General features: G+C 38.6%; 1 protein-coding gene across 2 annotated transcripts in view; it reads right to left on the bottom strand.

Annotated features, from left to right (window-relative positions):
* Positions 1 to 7716: 7716 nt before the first annotated feature.
* Positions 7717 to 24243, bottom strand: part of Tmem43 (Transmembrane protein 43) — a 47425-nt gene continuing 30898 nt past the window's right edge. For both annotated transcript variants that reach the window (XM_071666662.1, XM_071666663.1), the window contains exon 9: positions 7717 to 23048. The gene's annotated coding sequence lies outside the window, so the exon portion shown is untranslated. The remainder of the gene's footprint in view (positions 23049 to 24243) is intronic.

Below are 24243 nucleotides of genomic sequence, written 5' to 3'. Positions count from 1 at the left end.
CTGTGTATGAAGGAGAGAGAGAGAGAGAGAGAGAGAGAGAGAGAGAGAGAGAGAGAGAGGTTTGGGATAGCTGTGTCACTGTTGTAGATAAGGAGTATCATGACAGCCAGCAGCTGCGGTGAGAGATAAGATACCCAGTACCTGACTCCCATCGTCCAGTCCCACACGCTGTACAGTTGTACAATCCCGCCATCAAACCTCATATCCAACCAACTGACGGGTTAATGATGATTCAAATACCAATCCTGTACGTACAACTCAGGGTTCACAGTCATTGTTGGCTTCTTAACAAGAATTATTGGAACATTACGTAATAATTTGTATAAATTGACACAAACGCATGATTTTTTTCAACGTGAATATAACGTCGTAAGAGAGAGAGAGAGAGAGAGAGAGAGAGAGAGAGAGAGAGAGAGAGAGAGAGAGAGAGAGAGAGAGAGAGATTACGACTTTACTGAGGTGTTAAACTGAAAATTTACTCCTTCGGTTTACCTAAAAAAGAAAAAAGTTTATTGTAAAGCTTCTGCCCATAACTAAATAAACGTATGACAGACCAATATAATAAAGTTAATAAACTTAGACATTCGTATTGATACTTAGAAAAGTATGGTACAGTGTTACAGTCAGCTAATGTTTTCATCGTCATTAGTGTGTACCATGCATACCTTCAGTGGTCAACTAACTGTAATCTAACTTTAAGATAAATTCTATTTGTACAAATATTACTTCGATGTTGGATTGCCTGTCAGAAATCATGTATACGGTTAAATATGAGTTTTTCCAATGCATGTGTTGGTAAATATCATATTACCTTAGATACTTATTTTTCAGAGTTGAAATTTCTTCGTTATGATCTACATCAATGTCTGTCTACACATGTTATCTCAATGAGAGGACGTGATTTCATTTTCAAAATTCAGGTATGAAGTTTTCTGAACGTTTTAGTCGTAATTTGTATTTAAGCCATGACTGGCATAGTCTCAGGAGTTATTTTCTCATACAGAATATATTTCAGTATCATACAGTAAAAAAACTACCCATTCTAACATCGATGAATTAGCATATTTATTTCCAGGCAGCAATTATATTATTTATTCTCGGGACAAACAACATCAAAGTCAACCATCACATCAACGCCATAACGCTTTCAAATCTAACTCATCGAGCAATTGCGTCCTTGTTAGTCAACTATTCCATTGGGTCAATATCTGTTTTCAAAAATGATTATAAATCTATCTTTCCACTCTCACTGAAAGCAGACTGAAGCACACTTAACACTTCAACCTAACATGGACTCTACACCAGTTAATGATACATCTTACACTCATTTCATGATAGGTAAAAAAAAAAATGTGATTGTAAAGCATGTTGGCCTGATATAGTCAGGAGATGGGATGAGTGGAGACATGAGATGGAGAGGAGGCGACTAATGCGTTAATAACTTTGACCTTGTGAGCGAGCCGTGGTTATCGGAGGCGAGCGGATGCGCTGCCACCCAGGGACCTGACCGACTCCCTCACACACACCACTCAACCATCACCCTCCCGCTCCCGCATCACCAGCCTCGCTACATAAGTAATCCGTTTAAAACCTGCTGTTTGAGGAGACTTGTTAAGGATGGTTCTGGGTTACTGTCTCTGATGCTGTTGTGGAGAGACGACTATTATATCCCTACCTTAACTTGACCTTACATACTACGTACATTACAAACACGTAGCAAAATAGCAAAAGGATAATAAATAATGTGGGCTAAACACCAAGAGGACGATATATCATAAGGGTAGAACACCAAACAAAACACCAAGAAAAAAAGAAATACATAATTAGGACAAAACACCATTCACATGTATCAGTAGCACTGAACCTCGTTCACATAAAGTATCAGTAACACTGAACACCATTAAAGTAATATCAGTAGTAATGAACACCATTGAGGTAGATCATCAGTAACAATGAACTCCATCCAAAGCACTAACAACAATGAACATTTACGTACAATAACAGTAGCACTGTAAACCATTCAGGCATAGTATCAGTAACATAATATCATCCACATAAGGTATAAATGGCAAAGAACACCATTCATATATAGTACCAGCAACAATGAACACCATTCACATTATAAGTAACAATGACCACCATTCAGGTGAAGTATCAGGATCACTGAACTTTATTCAGGTAAATATAAGTAGCATTGAACGCCACTCCTTTAAAGTATCAGTAACACTGAACACCATGCATGTAACGCACTAATAGCATGAACACCAATCAGGTAAAGCCATAAAAGCAATGAACACCACAAGGACAGACCACCATTACGCCAGACATCATAAGGCCATATTACTGGAACAAAATTCCCATGGGATGGAGGGTCATTGCCACGGAATACCATACAAATAGAAATAACCCCCTGATGGCATCACTCCATCAAACATTAGGAATCAGAACATAATTAAAATGAGATGTTTCGCATTCCAGAAGCAAGTGCAGATCTGGGCAAAACTTACAAAATTGAAACTCACGTGAACAAGAAGCAAACCAAGAGGTATCGCCTTGTACCACCTGTTTACAATACACAACCGACCTCAACGTCCCCTTAGAAACTTATCCTGACCTGAGATTTGCCTTCACAACATACGTTTCCCTTACTAAGCCAAATGTTTAGTTTTGACCCTCTGACCTCTCTGACTGTAGTTATGCTAACGGTTCGTGTAGTTCACATGGGGGAAATGATACTTTAACATCGCTTGTCTCATTTTGACCAAGCTAGTTATCTTATTATGCCAGGTTGGTTATCAATTGAAGTTCTGCTGTTACATACCTTAAATGATAATTTCTATAACCTACCTTTTTAAATAATGAAACGAAAGCTTTTAATAAGTCTAATACTCTTCACTGCGTTAGCTAATGTAGGTTCAAGAAATTCATCATTTCAGATACAAAACTTATGATGTTACTTATAATAAATTTGGACGCCTACTGTATTTCAACTAGAAAGAAGTTTAAAGAAGCCAGAATCTGGCTGAGCCAATAGACTTTTCATTACTCTTGCTAATGTGAAAAATTATCTTATACGTATAATGTAAATAAAGCTAATCTATACAATTATCAGATTTCTGTCTAGTATTTTCACTGTGTGTATTTCTGGTAAGGTAAGACGTTTTAATATTCCAAGACAATTAAATATGACAGTTTATTCTATTCTCTGTAAAACTTCTTATATACTGTAGGAGGAACTAATGCTCTCTATTACATGAAAAATTGGACAAGACTTAAGAACAATTATAAATCAACTTTTGAAGGAAGGATTTTAAGTTATATTGGCAACAATAAGAGACGAAAATCAGACAGACACTAAAGGTTTGATATTAGAAAGCATGAGAGATGGAGCCCTAGAATGTGGAGATCTCTCACCAGAGAACACAAACAGGCAATGAAAATGTGTAAAATAGTTTTCACCAGAGAATCAGATGGAACGGCTTTCTTAACAAATCCTCCCCTCCGGCGCTGGTATACCACAACCTCCCTCTACACAAACACATTGGCACCGATATTTTCTTTTCTTTAATTTCCTGTTTCAGTGTAAATATTATTCGATTATTGTGCCAAGCTGGCTCTCAGATGAAAAAGTATTTTCATCATATTGTCTAAACATTTGGTTTGCGAAAGTTATCAGGTAAAGGCAAACATGGCAGTATCATAATAAGGACGGTATCACACAGACCAGTAAACAGGTGCATAAGCACACGTTGAAATATTTCACTCAGTATATATATATATATATATATATATATATATATATATATATATATATATATATATATATATATGAATGTGCCACACAGAACATCGTTAGCTCGTCGGCATTGAAATCCCTTCCTGCTTGCTTTGTACCTTACATATTGACACAATTATTTTATATTGACATACTGATGCAAGTAATCTCAACTGGCCCTATCTAAAATATCCTGTTCACTTCATACAGCTTTCCAATCTTCAGTGCAACAAGAGGTTTCAGGCAAATTCTGGTAAACAAGTAATCTTTTGGGAAATGAATCTTTGGAAATAGAACTGATCACGCTTAACATTAATTCCCTCCAACATCGAATGATTTTGTTGCAGTAATTCAACAATTATCGTTGGCAATCATTAATACCTTCCTGCTTGCTTTGTACCTTACATATTGACACAATTATTTTATATTGACATACTGATACAAGTAATCTCAACTGGCCCTATCTAAAATATCCTGTTCACTTCATACAGCTTTCCGATCTTCAGTGCAACAAGAGGTTTCAGGCAAATTCTGGTAAACAAGTAATCTTTTGGGAAATGAATCTTTGGAAATAGAACTGATCACACTTAACATTAATTCCCTCTAACATCGAATGATTTTGTTGCAGTAATTCAACAATTATCGTTGGCAGTCATTAATTGCTGAGTAGATATCATGTAACTGAATATCTTGCTGAAATTTATGATTGTCACCTGACATTGCACTTTTGCTTTACTTTGAAATGCCTCTAAATGCATATAGCTTTCCCAGCATCCAACATTGTTATGTCAACTACATAACACTCTGGGTCTTCATTCATATATATTTTTTTCATGTTTACATACCACCTGACAAAAATCTTTTTTTTCTCTATCATCCAATTTCTTACTACTCCTCCCTGAATCATCCTTAATCACCCTTGACAAAAAATGGGAACAGTTTCCATAATAACTTATATGATCTTAATAACTTATATGATCAATGGCAATCATGATGAATGGTTGAGCCCAATAATTTTCAAGGATTAATTATGTCACTGAATTGGGCACATATCAAAGATCAGTTACACATGTAATCATCAAACCAGCTAAAATCAAATCACTGCTAAGGAAGCTCACCTACAATTCACTTCAAATATCATAAACTCACTGGCATAAATACTGGAAAGACCTCACAGGTGATCAATATAATAAAGTTTTTCTAAAGAAGCAATTCAGTTGCTGATACTCTCCTGTTGCCTCCCAAAATGCCCAATCATTTCCATAATATTGACCTAATATTATATAGATGCATCACTCACAAAATGGTGCAAGAACTCCTACTGGATCTGAAGTCCTTGGATCAGAAGTCAAAGTTACAATAGAAGGAATGTTAAAGCTCAAGATATTATTGTGCATGACATCATCAGTAATAAGATATGCTCTATAAAGACAGTTCTTACAGCAATATTTAGCACTTACGAGACTTGAGGACTAGGCTACAAACTCAGAGATCAACACAACTGATCACAGTTGCTGATTTATAAAAGAATATATAAAAGAATATATTTTTCTTCATATATTTAAAGTATAAAATATCCATTTCCATCAATGATTACATATTTCCTAACATTCAAATGTATATTTGGATCTGCATGCATTTTATAATGATGTGACGGCAAAATACTTGAAGAATCACATCTAAGCCACTAGCAAAATTAATTTTGATTCATATCCCATTTACTGGTGGTCAGCTTGAAAACCAAAACAAGTTGCAGCAAGCATCAGCCTTGCCTCAGTCTGTCCTTATTCCAAAATGAATGCAACCATTTCAGTACGACTGCAAGGAATGTTAAAGAAGAGTACTAGATGTGAGGCTTAGATGCTTACGAAGGTTAATGGTGACCAGAAACTAATGGCTATAACCAAGTTCATAGGTCTCACTCAACTACACCACTACAAGGAACAATATCTATATATCAGTCTATCTATATCTCTGATGCCCATTCCCTCTGGGAACTCTTTCGAGGGTAGATCATGGAAAAAGAGTCGCCACAACTAACGAACCCTAGTGCTACTTCTTAGCCTTTGGTCTTAGTCTTTGGTGCCTCACCCTTAACAGGCCACCGGCATAGGGCAACTCTAACCCACTGTTTTCATAGGCTCTTAACTAATGTTCTTATTGACTTCTACCAAATGTTCCTGCTCAAGTGTTCTAACCTACTACTTCTACCTAACACTCTTGACTAATGTTCCTACGTACTATTTCTGTCTACTACTCCTACCATTTTGCCAAAATCTAGGGCTTGCACATTATGCTCACCATAGGATAATTTAGCATTATGAAGAATGAGTTGTGCGAGTTAGGTGTTGTCATGTATTGTATTATGTGTGAAAAAAGAAACTGCATGCTATCTATCGGTCTAGTTATTGATCTATATCTCTGAGGCCTGTTCCCACCTGGAACTCCCTGAAGGAGGTGGCCATGACAGTAGTGTCTCCATAGCTAGTGAAGCTCCAGTGCTGCTTCTTAGCCTTTAGTGACACCCATAACAGGCCACTGGCAGAGGGCAACTCTAGCTCAGTGTTTGCTGAGGCTCCTACCTAATGTTCCAAACTAAATGTTCCAACCTAATACTACTACCAAATGCTCCTTCCTAAATGTTCTTAACTACTGCTTCTATCTATTGTTCCAAACATTTTGTTAAAAGGCAAAGCTAGCTAGAGCTCACCACAGGAAAAATCTAGAGTTAAGAAGAATGAGCTATGTGGATTAAGTGTTGTCAAATATTATGTATGACAAGAAAAGACTGTATGCTTGTGGACAGAATGCCAGTAGACCATGTGGGGGTGAGGCAAAAAGAAAAGACAGCTAACTGGGTCAGAGGAGTGCAACTTGACAACCACTAAAATGCTGGCTCACTATGCAGCAGTCACTAACCCTCCCAATACCCATGCAGGTGGTTCTAGTAATATACCTTCCTGGTCATTGGCTGTCTACCTACTAAAGATAAAATAATACCTAGTTCTTTATTTGGCACTACACTAACAGCTAAAATAGTGTTCAGGAAAAGGAGTGATGGGTTGGAAACATGAGGAAAATTTAATAAGTTTCTGGACTGAAGTCTAGAATCAAAGGAACATGCCAATGAAAACTTAGGATTATCCAGAACAAAAGTCATTCTGCATTATAATAACCTGAAGAGTGAAGCATGCTAGACAGATTAAAAAGAGAATTTTGATACAAGTAAGGGGTGGCTTTGATAAGTACAGACAGCATCATAGTTTGGTGCAATATAGCCAGGGGTGAATTAACTGTGCATTCTTGGAAACTTGACTCCTGATTGATTACCCTTTGGTAAAAAGTCATTTAGGATGGTAGGGCATTCACTTTGCTCTGCTGGTTTAACTTTCATTTGAGCAACTGTCCAAACTGCCTTTATCAACAGGTTACAACGGCTGATGTCATCAAAGTTCACTTAACATAATTCCATAGGCAGTTAATACTCTCAAAGTATTAGGTGAAGCAACACCCAGTTGCTCAGGGTTCAAGGTCTCATTCAGGTACATTACATTACTACCAAACATATTCATATGCTTATACAATAGCAAATGGCCTTAGGTCAATCACAGCTGGTCTTTAGTCAAAAACAAGTGGTGTTATACAGTACAGACCAAATGTAACTTACATAAGCTCATCTACACTTAAATTCAGATCAGACCATCTGTGATACACATCAAACCAGCTGTGACTGTGCAAAGATGAGCTGCAATTGACCTACAACAATCTGTAGTTTATCTTACCTAGAACCCTTTATACGCTACATGCTTATGAAAATTCAAAGAGATTAAATGTGATCATACGCAGAATGCATTTAGAAACTTTAAGAGTGGAAAACCACACAATATGTCAGTACATGATCCCACCAGTTTTGAAAATACTAAGGTTGAGAAAACTAAATATCTACTTTAAATATTCAAATTTCTTTATTTGTGGATAACCTTTCAATTACACTGCTAAATAAAGATGGATAAAAATCAACTCAACACAGTTATTCCTAATATCATATCAAGAAATCTATAAGAAATACCAAGTTTGTCTTCTACATTTATAATACTGTACCCTACTTGATAAATAAAACTTTAAAGTAATATACCATGTAACTCAATGCATTTCTATCATTCACACAAGATCTACAATACTTTGAGTATGAGTAATACTATGCAGTAAATCAAATACTATTTTGTTAGAACTTTTCTAAAATCTATAAAGAAAGGTATCTAGTTCACTTTCATCATAAATGCAGCTGACTACTGAAGCCAAATTTTCATTGAGAGAGATATACACATCTAGGCTCAAAGCCATGTATACACATACGTAACTCTCTATATAAGTTACATTACTACTACTTTCTTAAATCTTCTTAATACTTTAAAGGCAAAATGCTTTCATTGCAAATGTAATTGAGTAATGGAGTAAAATAATCCATTTATGACTGTATGGATGCAGGTGTACAAAGTCTAACCTCATGATGAAGCTCTCACTTGAAAAGTCATATGAAATGCTAATCTTTTGCATCTTCTAACAATAACAGTAAAACTACTACAACTACTATCCCCCTATCATGTGCTTCTTTTACAAATGTGGTTGAGCAGTGAAGCACAATATTCCCTGGTTAGGGATGTAAAAAGCACATCCTTAAAACCATGTGTAAATGTATAAGTGCATCTTTCAAGAACACGAGGTATAACACTGTTCACAGAACTCAATAGTTCAATAAATATAAATAAAAAAAATAAAGGAAAAATCTTAATTGCTTTTAAATACATAGAACGAGCCATTTAACATAATTATCAAAGTTTTATCCAAAACCTCAGAATGAACTCTATAGTCTAGTTTCAGCAGTCAAAACTATAGTTTTAAGTCAGAGTATAAGTGGGTTATTTTCCAACAAATAATTTGAAAAAGATACAAATATTATATCAGCACAGTCACTCGATATGTTGAGTCATTATCACTACTATTGACTGACTTTAGAAGGATAAGTTTAATGTGCTTCCTATAACTACAATTCTATATCTGTATCATAGGAAATGCACTAAAATTCACCACAACTGATGCTTCACTAACCAAGATTACATGCTGTTTATGCCCTACTGATACAAATATATTTTAGATTCTGTACACAAATAATACTATGTATCAAAGAATATGAAATGAAAGTCCGATGGACAGTATGTGATTTTTCAAAATCCTTATATGAAGAAATGAAAGAGTGTAAGTTAATGAAGGAACCTATCTAACTACAGTGAAAAATAACAATGCCATTTGTGTAAGTTTCTCTGGTCATATGATGGTATATGAACAATTATTTTAATCTACATTCCAACCATCTTGTAGTGAGAGCAGAGATAGAACAAGAAAGAGTGAAGATGGCACACTCAATTACAAAGTATTCAGGATATCTGCTCATACATCTAGGAAGGATACTTGTATTTTCAAAGGATAGTGTCTAATACTGCTTTGTAACACCTTCAAAAAACAAAACTGCAGGAACTAGGAATTGTCTATAAAAAGTAAGCACCACAAAAAATACATAATCTGCAGAGGTATTTCTTGTGGGAAATCTAAAATGCCCATTAATCTACCACTATATCACTACTTAACAGCTGGATAAAAAACAATCAAACCATTAGGAATCTTGATATACCCTGTTGAGCATTAGTATGGTGATATTGTCTCTTTAAAAAAGATCTGTTTATCATATAAATCAAAAATTTCTTGCATAATATCATTTTGTGGAATAAATCCCCTCACTCACTATAGGGATATGTGTCTGGCAGCATGGTACACTCCTAGAATTCAGATGACATAATATGTTGCCTTAGGCACTCCATGGCATTTTTTTCTCTCTTTCTCATGTTTAGTGTTATTCTTAACTTTTCCTGTTATGGCTGAGAATTTCCCTTAACCAGTAACTAATTATAGTTCCCAAGAAACTGTTCCAGAAAAAAGGGCCTATAGTCTTGCTTGGAAGAAAGAGAGATTTCAAGATGTATTTGCAGGGCCAAGTTCATCCAGACACTTTTTTTCTTCATTCTGTTATCCCTCCCAAAATAACTAGGTCTGGGTGACTATGAGGACCAGGAAGGCTACTGTTATCCTGGCAGGGATTGGTTTTTCAATGTCTCATGCTTCATTAGGTTATCGGTCACGTTAAAGGTCTTCATAAGCTGACCTAATCCAGCTTTTCTGGGAGGGAAGAATTTGGGGTCAAAAAAAAAGGGTCCGAATAGAGAACTCAGACCTGCCAGTATGTTTAGAAATCTTGCTTAGAGAGACATTCTCTGGCTGTTAAGTAAGGTTATGGGCCTTTCCTTTCTGGGACAACTTCTTCAGACAATTCTAAGGTTAGTTACTGGTAGTGGAAAAATAACACCCACAAAGAAATAGCAAAAATATCACTAAAAACAAAGACAGCATGTAAACGGTCCATTCCTCCTCGATCAATACCACATGATAACGGAGGAGGCAAGTCATCATCTGTCTTCTAAAATTGTACAATGTTGCTGAACATGATATCCCTACCATAAATGAGAATGTACTGCAATAGGATTTTTTCCACAAAAAATCTGATGCATAAAAGCCTTTTTAAACAGTATGAGATTTTTTTGTGGATACTGTATACATGTCACTGTGAGTGAAAAGATATTTTTGGCATTGTCACTTTAAGAAAGAGGGTACAGTATCGTCAAAGAACTTCTTGCCTCAAAGGAGTCCATCCTGTCTCTGCTACTGATGGTAGGGCAGCAATGAAGCTGCATGAGTCCCTGGAAAAGGAATCCTGGGGTTATGTAATAATATATTTTGCTTTGTCGCTGTCTCCTGTGTTAGCGAGGTAGTGCAAGGAAACAGATGAAAGAATGGCCCAACCCACCCACATACACATGTATATACATACACATCCACACACGCAAAATATACATACCTATACATCTCAGTGTATATATATATATATATATATATATATATATATATATATATATATTGGCGACCCTGGTATACCACATTGTTCCACTTCACTCTATTCCTTTCACGCCTTTCACCCCCCTGCATGTTTAGGCCCCGATCACTCAAAATCTTTTTCACTCCATCTTTCCACCTCCAATTTGGTCTCCCACTTCTCCTCGTTCCCTCCACCTCTGACACATATATCCTCTTGGTCAAACTTTCCTCACTCATTCTCTCCATGTGACTAAACCATTTCAAAACACCCTCTTCTGCTCTCTCAACCACACTCTTTTTATTACCACACATCTCTCTTACCCTTACATTACTTACTCGATCAAACCACCTCACACCACATATTGTCCTCAAACATCTCATTTGCAGCACATCCACCCTCCTGCGCACAACTCTATCCACAGCCCACGCCTCGCAACCATACAACATTGTTGGAACCACTATTCCTTCAAACATACCCATTTTTGCTTTCCGAGATAATGTTCTCGACTTCCACACATTCTTCAAGACTCCCAGAATTTTCGCTCCCTCCCCCACCCTATGATTCACTTCCGCTTCCAGGGTTCCATCTGCTGCCAAATCCACTCCCAGATATCGAAAACACTTCACTTCCTCCAGTTTTTCTCCATTCAAACTTACCTCCCAATTGACTTGACCCTCAACCTACTGTACCTTGCTCTTATTCACATTTACTCTCAACTTTCTTCTTTCACACACCTTACCAAACTCAGTCACCAGCTTCTGCAGTTTCTCACATGAATCAGCCACCAGCGCTATATCATCAGCGAACAACAACTGACTCACTTCCCAAGCTCTCTCATCCACAACAGACTGCATACTTGCCCCTCTCTCCAAAACTCTTGCATTCACCTCCCTAACAACCCCATCCATAAACAAATTAAACAACCACGGAGACATCACACACCCCTGCTGCAAACCTACATTCACTGAGAACCAATCAATTTCCTCTCTTCCTACACGTAATGCCTTACATCCTCGATAAAAACTTTCACTGCTTCTAACAACTTGCCTCCCACACCATATATTCTTAATACCTTCCACAGAGCATCTCTATCAACTCTATCATATGCCTTCTCCAGATCCATAAATGCTACATACAAATCCATTTGCTTTTCTAAGTATTTCTCACATACACTCTTCAAAGCAAACACCTGGTCCACACATCCTCTACCACTTCTGGAACCACACTGCTCTTCCCCAATCTGATGCTCTGTACATGCCTTCACCCTCTCAATCAATACCCTCCCATATAATTTACCAGGAATACTCAACAAACTTATACCTCTGTAATTTAAGCACTCACTCTTATCCCCTTTGCCTTTGTACAGTGGCACTATGCAAGCATTCCACCAATCCTCAGGCACCTCACCATGAGGCATACATACATTAAATAACCTTACCAACCAGTCAACAATACAGTCACCCCCTTTTTTAATAAATTCCACTGCAATACCATCCAAACCCGCTGCCTTGCCAGCTTTCATCATCTGCAATGCTTTTACTACCTCTTCTGTGTTTACCAAATCATTTTCCCTAACCCTCTCACTTTGCATACCACCTCGACCAAAACACCCTATATCTGCCACTCTATCATCAAACACATTCAACAAACCTTCAAAATACTCACTCCATCTCCTTCTCACATCACCACTACTTGTTATCACCTCCCCATTAGCCCCCTTCACTGAAGTTCCCATTTGCTCCCTTGTCTTATGCACTTTATTTGCCTCCTTCCAAATCATCTTTTTGTTATCCCTAAAATTTAATGATACTCTCTCACCCCAACTCTCATTTGCCCTCTCTTTCACATCTTGCACCTTTCTCTTGACCTCCTGCCTCTTTCTTTTATGCATCTCCCAATCATTTGCATTTTTTCCCTGTAAAAATCATCCAAATGCCTTTCTCTTCTCTTTCACTAATAATCTTACTTCTTCATCCCACTACTCACTACCCTTTCTAATCTGCCCACCTCCCACGCTTCTCATGCCATAAGCATCTTTTGCGCAAGCCATCACTGCTTCCCTAAATACATCCCATTCCTCCCCTACGCCCCTTACCTCCTTTGTTCTCACCTTTTTCCATTCTGTACTCAGTCTCTCCTGGTACTTCCTCACACAAGTCTCCTTCCCAAGCTCACTTACTCTCACCACTCTCTTCACCCCAACATTCTCTCTTCTTTTCTGAAAACCTCTACAAATCACCTTCGCCTCCACAAGATAATGATCAGACATCCCTCCAGTTGCAACTCTCAGCACATTAACATCCAAAAGTCTCTCTTTCGCGCGCCTATCAATTAACACGTAATCCAATAACGCTCTCTGGCCATCTCTCCTACTTATATACGTATACTTATGTATATCTCTCTTTTTAAACCAGGTATTCCCAATCACCAGTCCTTTTTCAGCACATAAATCTACAAGCTCTTCACCATTTCCATTTACATCACTGAACACCCCATGTATACCAATTATTCCCTCAACTGCCACATTACTCACCTTTGCATACAAATCACCCATCACTATAACCCGGTCTCATGCATCATAACCACTAACACACTCATTCAACTGCTCCCAAAACACTTGCCTCTCATGAACTTTTTTCTCATGCCCAGGTGCATATGCACCAATAATCACCCATCTCTCTCCATCAACTTTCAGTTTTACCCATATCAATCTAGAATTTACTTTCTTACACTCTATCACATACTCCCACAACTCCTGTTTCATGAGTAGTGCTACTCCTTCCCTTGCTCTTGTCCTCTCACTAACCCCTGACTTTATTCCCAAGATATTGCCAAACCACTCTTCCCCTTTACCCTTGAGCTTCGTTTCACTCAGAGCCAAAACATCCAGGTTCCTTTCCTCAAACATACCACCTATCTCTCCTTTTTTCTCATCTTGGTTACATCCACACACATTTAGACACCCCAATCTGAGCCTTCGAGGAGGATGAGCACTCCCCGTGTGACTCCTTCTTCTGTTTCCCCAATTAGAAAGTTAAAATAATAATAATAATGTAATGTCATAATGTAATAATGATAATGTAATAATGTAATAATGAAATAATAATACTAATAATAATGATAATATTTTTCTTCACATTAGATTACCATTTCAGCATTAAATTCTCAAGCTGTCATGTGCAATGTACTGAAACTACTGCACTCTATCCACAACCAGGCCCTACAGACTTTTCCTTGGTTTTGCCGAGCCACCTCACATACCCTGATTCAGTCCTTTGACAGCGTGTCAACCCCCGTACAAAACATTGTTCCAATGTAGTCTCTCCCATGCATGCTTTTTAAACTCTTGCATGCATGTTCAGGCACTGATTACTCGAAATCTTTTTCACCCCATCCTTCCATCCCTAATTTAGTTTCTCCCATCTAATTGTTTCTCCACTCCTGACATATATATCCTCTTTGTCAACCTCTCCTCATTCATTTTCTCCTTATGCCCAAACCATTTCAGCAAAACCATCTTGAGCTCTCTCAACCACACTCTTTTTATTACCACAACTCTCTCTTACTATTATATTACCTACTCGATCAAACTACCTCACACCACATGTTGTCCACAAACATTTTTTTAACACACCCATCTTCCTCTACAGTCTCATTTATAACCAATCCCTCACATCCATATAACTAATGTCTGGACTACTATACCTTCCAACATACCCATTGTCACCACAGATGACAACTTCTCTTTCCATACATTCTTCTATACCACCTGGACTGAACCAGGTCATGTGAAGCATCTTGGGTAAACCATGGAAAGGTCTGTGGGGTCATCCTTCCACCTCCAATTTGGTTTCCCACTTCTTGTTCCCTCCACCTTTGACACATATAACCTCTATGTCAATCTTTCTTCACTCATTCTCCCCATATGTCCAAACCGTTTCAACATGCCCTCTTCTGCTCTCTCAACCACACTCTTTTTATTTCCACACATCTCTCTTACCCTTTCATTACTTAATCAAACCACCTCACACCACATATTGTCCTCAAACATTTCATTTCCAACACACCCACCCTCCTCCATACAACCCTATCCACAGCCTATGCCTTGCAACCATATAACATTGTTGGATCTACTTTTCACTTGAACTTACTCATTTTTCCTCTCCGAGATAACATTCTCTCCTTCCACACATTCTTCATCACTCCCAGAACCTTCACCCCCTCCCCCACCCTGTGACTCACTTCCACTTCCATGGTTCTATTTACTGCTAAGTCCACTCCCAGATATCTAAAACACTTCACTTCCTCAAATTTTTCTCCATTCAAACTTACATCCCAATCAACTTGTCCCTCAACCCTACCGAACCTAATAACCTTGCTCTTACTCGCATTTACTCTCAACTTTCTCCTTTCACACACTTTTCCAAACTCAGTCACCAACTTCTGCAGTTTCTCACACAAATCAGCCACTATGTATATATATTTTCTCAATAACACAGGAAACGGCAAACAAGCATGAAAAAAAATTCTATTGTTTGATAATCTTGGAAAACCCTGCTCCAGGGACTTCTGCAGTTTCAAAGCTGCCCTACAATCAAAAGTATGGAAAGGATGGACTCCTTTGCAGTGCAAAGGTCTTTGATGAAATTATACTCCAGTGATACAAACATTGTCAGAGGTGACTTTTCACTCATGACATAGCCACAAGAAGGCAGAGCCTGGTAATGCATAAGGTACACATATACAGTAATTTACATATATATAAATATACTTATACTAATTTTATTATACTTTGTCGCTGTCTCCTGCGTTAGCGAGGTAGTGCAAGGAAACAGGCAAAAGAATGGCCCAACCCACCCACATACACGTCCACACACAGCACCTACACATCTCAACGTATACATATATATACACACAGAGACATATACATATATACACATGTACATAATTCATACTGTCTGCCCTTATTCATTCCCGTCGCCAACCTGCCACCCTTGAAAAGACAACCCCCTCCCCCCCGCATGTGCGCGAGGTAGTGCTAGGAAAAGACAACAAAGGCCACATTTGTTCACACTCAGTCTCTAGCTGTCATGTATAATGCACCGAAACCACAGCTCCCTTTCCACATCCAGGCCCCACAAAACTTTTCATGGTTTACACAAGACGCTTCACATGCCATGGTTCAATCCATTGACAGCACATCGACCCCGGTATACCACATCGTTCCAATTCACTCTATTCCTCGCACGCCTCTCACCCTGCTGCATGTTCAAGCCCCGATCACACAAAATCTTTTTCACTCCATCTTTCCACCTCCAATTTGGTCTCCCACTTCTCCTTGTTCCCTCCACCTCTGACACATATATCCTCTTGGTCAATCTTTCCTCACTCATTCTCTATATGTGACCAAACCATTTCAAAACACCCTCTTCTGCTCTCTCAACCACACTCTTTTTATTACCACACATCTCTTACCCTTTCATTACTTACTCGATCAAACCACCTCACACCACATATTGTCCTCAAACATCTCATTTCCAGCACATCCACCCTCCTCCGTACAACTCTATCTATAGCCCACGCCTCGTAACCATATAACATTATTGGAACCACTATTCCTTCAAACATACCCATATTTGCTTTCCAAGATAATGTTCTCACCTTCCACACATTCTTCAACGCTCCCAGAACCTTCACCCCCTCCCCTACCCTATGACTCACTTCTGCTTCCATCCACTGCCAAATCCACTCCCAAATATCTAAAACGCTTCACTTCCTCCAGTTTTTCTCCATTCAAAATTAACTCCCAATCGACTTGTCCCTCAACCCTACTGTACCTAATAACCTTGCTTTTATTCACATTTACTTTCAGCTTTCTTCTTTCACACACTTTACTAAACCCAGTCACCAGCTTCTGCAGTTTCTCACCCGAATCAGCCACCAGCGCTGCATCATCAGTGAACGACAACTGACTCACTTCCCAAGCCCTCTCCTCCACAACAGACTGCATACTTGCCCCTCTCTCCAAAACTCTTGCATTCACCTCCCTAACAACCCCATCCATAAACAAATAAAACAACCATGAAGACATCACGCACCCCTGCCGCAAACCGACATTCACTGGAAACCAATCACTTTCCTCTCTTCCTACTCGTGCACATGCCTTACATCCTTGATGATAACTTTTCATTGCTTCAAGCAACTTGCCTTCCACACCATATACTCTGAATACCTTCAGCAGAGCATCTCTATCAACCCTATCATATGTCTTCTCCAGATCCATAAATGCTACATACAAATCCACTTGTTTTTCTAAGTATTTCTCACATACATTCTTCAAAGCAAACACCTGATCCACACATCCTCTACCACTTCTGAAACCACACTGCTCTTCCCCCATCTGATGCTCTGTACATGCCTTCACCCTCTCAATCAATTCCCTCCCATACAATTTCCTAGGAATACTCAACAAACTTATACCTCTGTAATTTGAACACTCACCTTTATCCCCTTTGCCTTTGTACAATGGCACTGCATGCATTCCGGCAATCCTCAGGCACTTCACAATGAGCCATACATACACTGAATATCCTCACCAACCAGTCAACAACACAGTCACCCCATTTTTTAATAAATTCCATTGCAATACCATCCAAACCTGCCCCCTTGCCAGCTTTCATCTCATGCAAAGCTTTCACTACCTCTTCTCTGTTTACCAAACCATTCTCCCTGACCCTCTCACTTCACACACAACCTCAACCAAAACACCCTAAATTTGCCATTCTATCAACTTACACATTCAACAAACCTTCAAAATACTCACTCCATCTCCTTCTCACATCACCACTACTTGTTATTACCTCCCCATTAGCCCCCTTCACCAATGTTCCTATTTGTTCTCTGAGTCTTAAGCACTTTATTTACCTCCTTCCAAAACATCTTTTTATTCTCCCTAAAATTTAATGATACTCTCTCTCATCCCAGCTCTTTTTCACCTCTTGCACCTTTCTCTTGACCTCTTTCTTTTATACATCTAGTCATTTGCACTATTTCCCTGCAAAAATCATCCAAATGCCTCTCTCTTCTCTTTCACTAATAATCTTACTTCTTCATTCCACCACTCACTACCCTTTCTAATCTGCCCACCTATCCCTGGGATAGGGGAGAAAGAATACTTCCCATGTATTCCCTGTGCATTGTAGAAGGTGACTAAAAGGGGATGGAGCGTGGGGCTGGAAATCCTTCCCTCTCGTTTTTAACTCTCCAAAAGAAGGAACAGAGAAGGGGGCTAAATGAGGATATTCCCTCAAAGGCTCAGTCCTCTGTTCTTAATGCTACCTTGCTAATGTGGAAAATAGCGAACAGTATGAAAAAAAAAATGTATATATGGAGATAATGAGATGGAGAAACAAGGTTGAGCTGAAAATTCATTATACATGTTTCAGTACAAATTCTTCAAGTAGAATAATAAATCAGGGAAAGTCACACACTTATATACATGCATCGTCCCTCATCCTGCTGGCCTCATTCCCATTTGGTTCTTGTTTCCCTATTGGCTGGACTGGTCCACTGGTACCACTCTTCTCCTCATCGACTATTCACCTATTGCAATATGGCCTGGAATTTCCGCCTAACTGACAAAGTCTGATTTTGTGTTCATGGAATCTTCCACCTGTATATGGGCCACTTCTCATGCCTTCCTTGTCCTCCTCTCCAGTTCATGATACAACACCACAGCTCCATCCCACTTGGGTACATGTCGCTTCTCATCAATGTGTACCATGAGAGCACAAGACATTCTATGGTTCCTTAAGTCTCCTTTGTATTCTGTCACTCTTCTTTCTAACCCATACCCTGTTTCACTGAAATATACTTATTTGTATCCTTTACAAGGAATCTTATAAGCCACACTGTTTGCGTTATTGGTGTTGCATAGCTCACTTCACTTTCATCTTGTAAGATCCCCTATTTTCCTTTCAGACGATGCAGTAATGTTCACCATGTCTCCTTTCAAGATTGTCTTCGGCTTGCACCTTTTGTGAGTTGGGCACCACTAGCAATCTGTTTCTTGCCAAATTATCTGGCTCATCATTATTGTCTTCCCATTCATTATTCTGCCTTTTTCTTTCCATTATTCTCCTGGCTGTGTTTTGAAATTTATAAGGTAACCCTTGATGTAGCCTAGCTTCAGATTGTTTCTATCACATAGTTCATCTCGGGGTGTTCCTCATTTTACATCCTTAAGGCCCTGAGAAAGAACCCTATGATGACATCCAACTTGGTCCTATCACTGTGAGCTGAAAGGAAGTGTATAAAATCGTCTCTGCTGGTATGTTTCCTATACACTGAGAATCTTGGGCCCAAATCAGTCCTCCAGATTACTGTGCTTAGAAGCAGAAGTTTTCCATTATCCTCTTCCTTAATTGTAAACTTTATCCTACAATTGACCTCATTCAGTCGCCTGAGTTTTTCCTGTAGGTTACTCGCATTCGGTGTTATTACCAAGACATCATCCACGTATCGAAACCATGAAGTTTCTCTACCCATGATCCTGCTAAAACTGTCCTCTTCCTGAGTTTTCAATGTAAAGACATGCCAAGACTGTGCTCAAAGGTGATCCCATAGCTAATCCACTGTGCTGCTGACAATTCTAGTAGGATCATGAGTAGAGAAACTTCGTGGCTTCGATATGTGGACAATGTCTATGCAACAGCACCAAATACAACTAACTACAGGGCAAACTCAGGTGACTGAACGAGGTCAATAGAAGGATAAAGTCTACAATTGGGGAAGAGGATTATGGAAAACTTCTGTTCCTAGACAAAATAATCTGGAGGACTGATTTGGGCCAAAGGGTAAAGGAAGTCCAGCAAAAGACAGAATCTAATTAATTTCCTTTCAGCTTACAACAATAGGAAAAAGTCGGGTGTAAACATAGGGCCTTAAGGATATGTAGCGAGGAGCAACTGGAAGAGGAAATGAACTTTGTGATAGAGGTGTTTCTGAAGCTGGGCTAACCCAAGGGTCACCTTGAATTTACAAACACAGCCAGGAGAATAATGGAGAGAAAAAAGCTGAGTAATGAACAGGAAGAAAACATAACAAGTCCGATAGCTTGGCAAGAAACAGATTCCTAGTGGTGCCCAGCTCACAAAAGGCACGATTCTTAAACAATTTCTTGAAAGGAGACAGGATGAACATTGCTGCATCATCGGAAGGAAGATAAGGGATCATACGAGATGAAAATGAAGTGGAGACGACAACACCAATAATACAAACAGCACCCCTTGCAGTGGATGCGAATGAACATATTTCAGTGAAACAAAGCATGGGTTTGAGAGAAGAGTGAAGGAACACAAAAGAACCATAAAATGTCTAATACTCTCATGGATGAGAAGGGACATCTACCCAAGTGGGACAGATCCATAGGGTTGTAACATGGGCTGGAGAGGAGGGCATGGAAGGCTCTAGAAGTGGCACATATGCAGGTGGAAGATTCCATGAACACGAGGTCAGGCTATTTCAACTGGGCAGAAAGTCCTGGCCATATTGGAAGACATGAACAGCCAATAAGAAGAGCAGGACCTGCAGACCAGTCCAGCCAATGGGGGAGTGAGAAGTAAATGGGAAGGAGCCCAACTGGATGAGGGATGATGCTTGTATATAAGCTTGTGTTTTTTCCCAGATGTATTATTCTACTTAAAATAGACCTTGCATCAGAATGTCTAGAATAATGCCTTGGCTCCAACCACGTGTTTCTCCATCTCCTCAATATGTCCACATCTGTCATTATGGGTACTGATATATATGAAAGCTACAGAATGAATCTAAGTGAATGAGGCCATTTCTTCATCTGTTCCTTGCACCACCTCACTAATGTGGAAAACTGCAATCAAACATGAAAAAAATATAAAACATGTCAAGTAATGTAATGCACTTCAAATTGTTCCTATATGGGGGCAACATTCAATACTTTTACATATGTACAAACCAAATGTTAGTGCATGAAATTAGCTTATATTTTGTAGACTCAACTAGAGTTTTAAAATTAAGTACAGCATAACCCATGAAATTAGTTTACATTTCTTAGACTCAACTATAGTTTTAAAAGTAAGTACAACATAACACATGAGTATCATAAATTTGCACAGATTCTGAAAGATATCTACATCACCAGTCACAAAACTGGTCTAAAAAAATGTCCAACATAATGATAAGAGATGGACTTCTGAGGTGGTACATATAAGTGGGATGAATGAAAGGGGAAAAATAACTCAGACATTGTATGCTGAATTACGTCATCTGGAACTTGGGCTAGGGAAGATCAAAGGAGATTGAAGTAAGAGTGTTAGTATGATGGTCTTCATGGAGGTACAATGAAGAGAAATATTAAAGAAGCATGTATATCATACTACTCATAGATGCCCAGGAGGCATGGTAAGAAACCCTTATGTGATTATCATTTGGTACAGCATTTTACATCTTACTGAATAAAAATAATGAATATAATGACATGCTAGAGATAACATTTTATCTCCTAACCTTCTCTTGTACCGATGGATGCCATCAAGTTCAAGAGGTACCATCAAAAAGGGATTTTCACAGCAAAACAAAAATGAAGAAAAAGAGGAAATTTACATTACTAAATGTCAGTCTGCCTTTAAAATGTGTTTCCAGTGATCATCACCAAGAGAATGCTATCAAACTAATGCACTTACTGTACAATATTTCAAGATACTTTTCCATAAATCAATAAAATCTCAAATACCTTAAATCAACTTAAAGGATAGTATTATGATAGATTCTCATATCTTTTACAGCATATTAAAAAAAAAAGAAAAAATCCTATATATATTACAAAGCATAATCCATTAAGAAGTGATAAAATAATCAAAAACGAAAATGTACTCCAAAAACATCATCTAATTTAAGGAAAGTAGCAAGAATATAAAGACCACAAAATATTTCAACTTCCATTCATCACCAAATAACATTATAGATTTACACCTCTCTCATCAATATGATGATTAGTAATACATCCTTCCCTCAATTAGCACAGGAAATATGTGCAGAGAAAAGGGAATGCAGAGCAAATGTTTTGTAAAGGGGGATTTACATTTCAGGTTCCCCCCAAGACCCAATATTTGAACTCCTTCCTCATTAATACAAACACAAAACTCATCAATATTACAGAAAATATTTCTTGTAATAATTGGAACCTGCAACCTTGTATGGGTAGTAGGAGATGACACAATCCCAAGTGACAGTGGAAATAGCTGACGGTCTAGAGGCTCATCAAGTTTTCTTCTTTTTCCTGTTCTTTGATTATGAGAATACATTTTACTCTGCAATTTTTTCTTTTACTGGATGCAACTATTTCATGAAATACTATGATATTATCATAAAAGTAAGATAAGCATAATTTAAAGAGTAAGTGATCCAAGAGAATCAGCAATGAAAAAGTCCTGTTCCTGTGATATATTTACCTCATTTTTCTATTCTAAATACTGATTAGTTACCTATTTCATTTTGTTAGTTTTAAGTACATGAAGAGAGGGTTATCAGTAAAACCACATGAACTAAATAACACACTGTGGCAACCACATCACTAGGGTGGTGTGGAAGTGCCACCAATGACTGTTTGCTCAGTTGATGACCACCGGAATGGTGTTGCCACTTCTTGCTGTCATTTCCTTCATAATCGTTACACCTGACACCACGACATAACTATAACATCTGATTAAAATTACACGACCTACAAAGAAGCAGAAATTAGATAATAATATACAAAAGACAAACAAACTGAACATACAAGTAAATGATAGCAATAAATAAATGAATAAATAAAGAATATTAATAGATAGCCTCACCTGGGCTTGGCTGGCCACAGGGTTTCAGTCCAAAGTGGAGCAAAGCTACAAACTCATGTTTGTGTGCACCATTCACAGTACAGAGTGAATCATATTGTTGTACTGTAAAATTATGCAGGTGAACCCACCTAAAGCGAGGCAAGATGCAACTGTCAAAAAATAAATGAAGATCATAATTAAAGAAACATAACTAAAGACAGTCTATACTACACAAACACATATAAAATGTAAGCCAGTTATGCAACCCCAGGACCCCATTAATGGGGCTCCTGCAACTTTGAGGCTGCACTCCGCACTGGAGCAAGGTAAGGTTAGCTCCTTAGGTGTGGGAAAGTTCTTGATGACACTGACCTCCTTTTCATTCATTGACATTGAGATAACCTTATAGAAGGCAACTTCTCACTTGCAGTCTGGCCACCTGCAAGTAAAATCAAGGAATATTCATATCAATACCAAATGTTCCTTTCAGCACCTTAGATTGTGAAAATTTTGGAATTTTTTAATAATCACAGCAACCTAAGTTTCTGATGAACGGATGGCTCAAAGATATTTAACACTTAATAAAACGATAATTGATAAAAGAATAAATGATAAATGAATAAAAGAGAATTATGACAAATTACTTAATTTTTTTTTTCCAAACTATTCGCCATTTCCCGCATTAGCAAGGTAGCGTTAAGAACAGAGGACTGGGCCTATAAAAGCTTTAGGGGATATGGAAAACAGGAATAAGCAGCACAAAAACATACTTGCTTCTGAAACCAGCAATGCCCATCATCTCAATCCCTTTGAAAAAATATTTCTTCTACGAAAAACATTTACTACTAGTTTTTTTATTATACTTTGTCGCTGTCTCCCGCGTTTGCGAGGTAGCGCAAGGAAACAGACGAAAGAAATGGCCCAACCCCCCCCATACACATGTATATACATACGTCCACACACGCAAATATACATACCTACACAGCTTTCCATGGTTTACCCCAGACGCTTCATATGCCTTGATTCAATCCACTGACAGCACGTCAACCCCGGTATACCACATCGCTACAATTCACTCTATTCCTTGCCCTCCTTTCACCCTCCTGCATGTTCAGGCCCCGATCACACAAAATCTTTTTCACTCCATCTTTCCACCTCCAATTTGGTCTCCCTCTTCTCCTCGCTCCCTCCACCTCCGACACATATATCCTCTTGGTCAATCTTTCCTCACTCATTCTCTCCATGTGCCCAAACCACTTCAAAACACCCTCTTCTGCTCTCTCAACCACGCTCTTTTTATTTCCACACATCTCTCTTACCCTTATGTTACTCACTCGATCAAACCACCTCACACCACACATTGTCCTCAAACATCTCATTTCCAGCACATCCATCCTCCTGCGCACAACTCTATCCATAGCCCACGCCTCGCAACCATACAACATTGTTGGAACCACTATTCCTTCAAACATACCCATTTTTGCTTTCCGAGATAATGTTCTCGACTTCCACACATTCTTCAAGGCCCCCAGAATTTTCGCCCCCTCCCCCACCCTATGATCCACTTCCGCTTCCATGGTTCCATCCGCTGCCAGATCCACTCCCAGATATCTAAAACACTTCACTTCCTCCAG

Source organism: Panulirus ornatus, chromosome 11, assembly GCF_036320965.1.
Source record: "Panulirus ornatus isolate Po-2019 chromosome 11, ASM3632096v1, whole genome shotgun sequence".
Lineage (NCBI taxonomy): Eukaryota > Metazoa > Arthropoda > Malacostraca > Decapoda > Palinuridae > Panulirus > Panulirus ornatus.
This window is presented reverse-complemented; position numbering and strand designations above follow the sequence as displayed.